At 38.1% G+C, this 6,815-nt stretch overlaps 1 non-coding gene across 1 annotated transcript; it reads left to right on the top strand.

Moving 5' to 3' along the window:
* The first annotated feature begins 1,901 nt into the window (after nucleotides 1-1,901).
* On the top strand, nucleotides 1,902-1,979 carry Trnai-uau (transfer RNA isoleucine (anticodon UAU)). The gene has a single exon. It is a non-coding gene; the product is annotated as a tRNA-Ile (tRNA).
* The last annotated feature ends 4,836 nt before the right edge of the window (nucleotides 1,980-6,815 follow it).

Here is a 6,815-nt window from a genome sequence, read left to right as displayed (position 1 = left end):
CTGAGTTCTTTGCAAGATTTTCAACTTGAACTGAGAGAAAACTTCTAATAATGTAAAGTTTAAGAGCTCGTGGTGGCCTTGTTTAATTAATTGAGGTACTCCAGTAGCCTCCCGAGAGTACTCTTCCATCAGGTAGCTTACCCCCACCCACAAAAGAGGGATTGCTTTCACTTATATTTCGAAAAACAGTGGATTGTGACAAGTCCAAAGCTCCACTTAAAATGTTTGTTTTTAGATATGCTCAATTTCAACTTTAAGTTGGAACTGTTGGGGCAGAATAATTCCATGAAAACTAGTTGTCTTCCTCACTCTAATTTCATAGTGTTCAACAGTTGCTTTACATTCATTATTTCACTTAATGGAACCATTGTGACTGCTTCAGGGAACCTGGTCTGCGTTCCAGACTCTCAGGAACGTCTGGGATTTGGCTCACTTCTCTTTTTACGTTAGTAAAAATGAACACACACTGGAAAGGTAGTAATGGGGTGGGGGCGTATAGGTGGTTTTGACCTCCACAGGTCTCTCTTAGGCTCACCTTGACCCCCCGAAACTGGGACTGTTGGGAAGCTGAGTAGAGGAGCACCGAGTGTGGTCTTAGCCACGCTCCCAGCTGCGGCAGCATTCTCACAGGTCGCCAGGCCAGGCAGGAGTCACCTGCTCAGGAGGCACCTGCTCAGGAGGCCAGCCCAACCAGGCCTCACGTCCTGCTGCACCCGCTCGGTGGGACTCGGGACTGTTCCACCCACGTACATGTAGGGACTGCTGAGCACAATAAGCATCAGCCCTATTTTTCAGAGAAGGAATATGTTTCACAGAGGTTGTATGAATTTCCTAGGGCCCCCCAACTAACTAGTCAACCCAGACCTAACTCTAAAGCCCAGACTTTTTAACCACCACACCTGTGGACTCCATTAGGGCTAAACAGCTACTTCCTGGGTTGCCAGAAAACTGGTCCACAGAGGATGGCAATTTTAAAGCCTGAATACGCTTAGCCTTCACTCGGTCCGCATGAGTGGAGTTACACAGACGATGACAGCAGTTGTCTTAATCTGCAGGTCAGTGACATGAATTAAAATAACCCATGCGGCGGGGGTTGTGGTGCAGTGGTAGTGTGCTCGCCTGGTACCTGTGAGGCCCTGGTTTCAATCCTCAGCACCACATAAAAATAAAATAAAGGTATTGTGTCACATACAACTAAAATATATATTAAAATATAAAATAACCTATTGCATTAATCAGCAAATATTTCAGTATCCTCTCCTTGCCAGGCAGAGTGGGGGTACAGAAAATAAGACATCAGCCCTGCCCTTGAAGAGCTTGCAGTGTGATTGAGGAGATAATAATTATGCTTACTTATGACATTTACTAACTTTCCCTCTGTGCTCAAGTTCCTCCTGGGTCCCACCTCAAAGATCCACGGTATAATACTATGCAAGTGCTAGGGAAACGGTCAAGACACAGGGAGAAAAGCACTCAGTGAAGGGTTAACATCAACAAAAGTGCGGATTCTTTAAGGGCATGTGGTAATGAGGTGCTCCGCCTGAACTGCCAAGGCCTTAGCTAGCAGTTGATAGAGGAGAGGGGAACAGCATGGTCATTGAGAAGCCGCAGAATGAAACTGGACCTGTAGAAAGCTTCATGGGGCCTAGTTTAGAATCTCTACACTGTTTCCCTCCTCCATAACCATATCTCATGTAAGAAGATCAAGTACTGAAATGTCCAGAGGATGGAAAAACAATGCACCAATTCTTCAGACTTGTACTTCTACTTTAGTTGTGACAGGCCTTGCTGGTTTCCTACCCAACATGCATTCTCCACACCATCTGTATAATCAGAACCCTGACTTCGTTTATAGCAGAAATATGCACAAATTTCCTTTTTTTAAACCCTATCTTTGGGCTGGGGAGATAGCTCAGTCGGTAGAGTGCTTGCCTTATAAGCACAAAGCCCTGGGTTCGATCCCCAGCAACCCCCCCCCAAAAAAAAACCCTATACTTCATTACGATGAGTATTGCCAATGCAGCTCAATGTAGCTCTGACAGGTGAGATGTAAACAGATAAAGAAGTCTCTGGGTGAAGCTATGGAAAGCTCTAACTTTGCTTGTTCCCTTTTGACCTTTCCACTTTGCAGGGATTAAACCAGAAGGTGCTTGACCACAGAATCCTTTTTATTTTGTATTTTGATACACTAACTTGCTTAGCACCTCACTAAGTTGCTGAAGCTGGCCTTGAACTTGGGATCCTCCTGCCTCGGCCTCCCAAATCACTGGGATTACATGTGTACAACACCATGTGTGGCTGACATTTCCACTTCTGAAAAGTAGGCAGACTGCTGGAGGTGGAACAGTTATTTTGCAACCTTGTAACACATTGAAAAATGAAAATACCTGAAAAGAAAGGCTGAGCTGGAAGGCGAAAGATGATCGGCTTTCATGAAAGAACCCTCAGCCATTTGCCATACCAGCCTAGGAGAGCCCACCTCCAGCTTCCTGAGACATGAAAAACACAAAATCTCTCTAAGCACCCTAAGTTCTGTGAGCCTTATGCTCCTGACACACATTTTGAAATTGGAAATAATAAACACTTATTAATATTTTTTTTAATTTAGCCTTCTTTGAAAAAATGTGATTGAACCCTCTGGTCTCAAGAGAAATCCATAAATGTGGGAATTTAACATTATGACACTGGGTCCTGTTTCTTTTAGTCAGAATGAAGGCATTGGTTCAAGGTCTTAGTTGGACTTTAGATAAACTACACAAAAATCAGTTGATTTGCTAATTGTCATTGGGATGCATTTTCTTTTCAGATTATATACTTATACATAATATATAATGCAATATACAGGCCTATTAAAAATGTTACCTATCAAACTCAAATTGATTTTTCTTCTACAATTTACTGATTATTATGTTGACTGAAATGACTGCTTAGTTAATACAAACAATTGAACAGATTTTTTAAGTATAGAACTTCAAACTAGACATTTTGCTCATACGGATAAAATTTATTAGATTCAGAAAATAAAACAACAAAAAGAAAACAAAACAACCTTGGCTTTCTAGCTGTTCACCAGAGGGTCGTATGGGTTTAAAATATTTGTCATCTGCATTTCATTTTTGTCCCCAAACCTAGACCCCTGCCTCATCAAGATAAGGGTACACAAAGACATACTCCACCTGATTCTCGCCCTGAGGAAACTTATCTGAACTGGGAGACAGGATCTGTGTCCCTTGGTTATAAGCATTGTGTGCACTCTTGAATCACACAGAGGGCTCTGCCTCATTAGCATGTGATCTCAGGCAAGCTTCTCCAAGTCTGAACTGATGTATCTGTAAAACAGTGTGGCACTGCCTGCCTATGGCATGTTTTTTAGTCTCATTTTGCTTATCACAAATTAGATTAAAACATTAAATGTATTAAGTTATTTGGGTACAAGCTTCACAACCTGGTAAGGATATTAGTTGCTTGGTGGCCTTGCAGACTCAAAGTTTGTGCATAGATTTAAGTTGTCAGGCAAAGGCAGCATATGGTATCCGCCCTGTCAGCGATGCATGCAGTAAATGCTTAGAGGCTGCTCAGGAAAACCGGTGTACTAAGAAGTGTGGGAACTAAAACCTTGAGAAAAGACTTCAAATAAGCATAGTTCCACAAAGAATCACTTGCAAACGACTGAGAAAACATAGGAAAAAATCTGATGGATTTTTAGAACACAATTTATATTCTGAAGTAAAGGATTTTTAATTCCGTTGATCAAACGTTTGCAGGAGTTTATGCTTAATGAGCCCTTACTGCATGCCAGGCACTTGCTAACTATAGAAAAATTTTCTAATCTAACCTTTACTACTAAGTCAGTAGAGGAGGAAATAGACTCAGGGTAACCCATCCAAGTCAAACAGCTGAGAAGTGGTACAGTTACTGGTTTCAAATAAGTTAGTGTGAGACAGTCTTGTGTTTTTAAATTTATTTTTAGTATGATTTTTAATAGAAAGTTTTAATATAATTATTAATGCATATCAATAGTACAAATTCATGGGTTTCACTGTAACATTTCCATATATACACATATTATGCTTCAATCATATCCAAACTCTCTCTGCCTTCTCTTGTGAGCCACCTGCCATACTCCCTTCCCCTTCCCTAAAGGTTCTTCTGCTTTTAGGTCTCCCCCATCCCACCCCCAGTTTCTACAGATGAGAGAAAATGTGCAATACCTGTCTTTCTGTGCCTTGCTTATTTCACTTAACATAATCCCCAGTTCAATTCATTTTCTATTCTTCCTTATGGCTAAATAATATTCTATTGTGTATATTTGCTGTTTTCTTCATCTGGTCATCAGTTGATAGTCATCTAGGCTGATTCTGTTTCTTGGCTAGTATGAATGTTGCTGCAATAAACATGGGCATGCAGTTACCTCTTTTATGTTGACTTCATTTCCCTCAGTTAAATATCCAGGAGTGGTATATCAGGATCATGTGGCAGTTCTATTTTTAGTTTTTTGAAGAACCTCCATACCACCTAGTGACTGTACTAACTTACATTCCCACCAACCACATATATGTGTAAGGACTCCTTTTTCTCCACATCCTCACCACCACTTATTATTATTATTTTTTTCTATAAACATTCTGACTGGGGTAAGATGTGACTATACTCTTGATTTGCAATTTCCTGATGACTAACGATATTGAACATTTTTTCATATGTTATTGACTATTTTTACTTCTTATTTTGAGAAGTATCTATTTAGATCATTTGCCCATTTTAGTTGGGTTATTTGTTCTCTTAATGTTAAGTTTTTGAATTTTTTATGTTTTCTGGATTTTAATCCTCTGTCAGATGAATATCTAGAAAAGATTTTTCTCCCATTCTGTAGCTTGTCCCTTCACTCTGTCAATTGTTTTCTTTGCTGTACAGAGCTTTTAATTTCGTCTAATCCCATTTGCCAATCCTTGTTTTTGTTTCTGGGGCTACTGGAGTCATATTTGAAATATTGTCGCCTGGCCAATATCTTGAAAAATTTCCCATTTTCTTCTAGTAATTTCAGAGTATCAGGTCTTACATTAAGTTGTTTGATACATTTTGGGTTATTTTTGTAGAGATATAGGTCAGAGATATAGCTCTAGTTTATATCTTTTACATGTGAATATCCACTTTTCCCAGCACAGTTTGTTGGAGAGGCTGTCTTTTCTCTGACATTTGGTTTGGCCCCTTTGTTGTGAATCAGTTAACTGTAGAAATATGGGTTAACTTCTGGGTTCTCTATTCGATTCCATTAGTTTACGTGTCTGTTTTTATAACCATACCATGCTGTTTTTGTTACTATGACTCCGCAGTGTATTTTGCAAATCAGGTCTTATGATGCCTCAAAGCATTAGTACTTTCTATGTTAATTGTTTTGTCTATTCAACGTCTTTGTGTCTTCTTATGAATTTTAGGATTTTTTAAAAAGTTTTGTGAAGAATGTCATCAGTATTTTGATAGGGATTATATGGACTATATAGATTGCTTTAACAATATTAAATCTCCGTGAACTTGAGAGGTTCTTCCATCTTTTAGTGTGTTCTTCAATTTCTTTCTTTAGTATTTTGAAATTTTCATGATGGAGGTCTTTCACTTCCTTGGTTAGGTTTACTCCTGTTTTCTTGTTTTGTTTCATTTCTTTCTCTTTTTTGAGGCTGTTATGAATGGGATTGCTTTCCTGATTTCTTTCTCAGTAAGTTCATTATTGGTGTATAGAAAAGCTATTGATTTATACACATTAATTTTGTATCCTACTGTTTTGTTGAGTTTATCAGTTCCTAGTCTTTTGGTGGAGGGATTGAGGTCTTCTAAATATAGAACAGGGATAATTTAACTTCCTCATTTCCTATTTATATCTCTCTTTTTTTATTTTTTTAATTGTAGATGAACACAATACCTTTATTTTATGTGTGTATTTATTTAATGTGGTGCTGAGAATTGAACCCAGTGCCTCACATGTGCTAGGCAAGCCCTCTACCACTGTGCCACACGCCAGGCCCTTGTATCTCTTATTTCTTTCTCTTGCCTACTTATTCTGGCTATAATTTTAAGTACTACATTGAATAAGAGTGGTGAGAATAGATACCCTTGCCTTGGTCCTGATTTTATAAGAAGTGCTTCTAGTTTTTCCCCGTTTAGTATAATGTTGGTTATGGGCTTGTCATATGTAGCCTATATTAAGTTGTAGAATGATCCTTCTGCATTTAATTATTCAGGTCCTTTATCATGAAGGTATGTTGAATTTTATCAAGAGCCTTTTATGCATTCATTGAGGTGACTACATAATTTTTATCTTTGATTTTATTTATGTGCTGTTATGTTTATTGATTAGCACATATATTGAATCATCCTTGCATCCCTGAAATGAAAACAAGTTGATCATGGTGTATAATCTTTTCTAATGTGCTATTTAATTTGATTTGAAAGTATTTTATGGAGGATTTTAGTATCTGTACTCAGCAGGGATATTGATCTGTTGTTTTCTGTTTTGGTTGTGTCCTTACCATGTTTAAGTATCAGAGTAATACTGGCTTCATAGTAGTATGCGTTTGGGAGCTTTCCTCCCTTTTTATGGAATAGTTTGAGGAACATTGGCATTAACTCTTTAAAAGCCTGGTAAAACTAGTAAGTCCATCAGTCCTGGGCATTTCTTTGTTGGGAAACATTATTATTTCAATCTCATTAAAATTATAATAACTTATTATTGATATATATTACATGTGTATATATGATATATATGTGTGTATATATATATATATATATATATATATATATGATATGTATCTCCTCTTGTT

This window comes from Sciurus carolinensis, chromosome 15 (assembly GCF_902686445.1).
Source record: "Sciurus carolinensis chromosome 15, mSciCar1.2, whole genome shotgun sequence".
NCBI classification, from domain to species: Eukaryota; Metazoa; Chordata; class Mammalia; order Rodentia; family Sciuridae; genus Sciurus; species Sciurus carolinensis.
The sequence above is the reverse complement of the archived record's forward strand: the minus strand, read 5'-3'. Positions and strand labels throughout refer to the sequence as shown.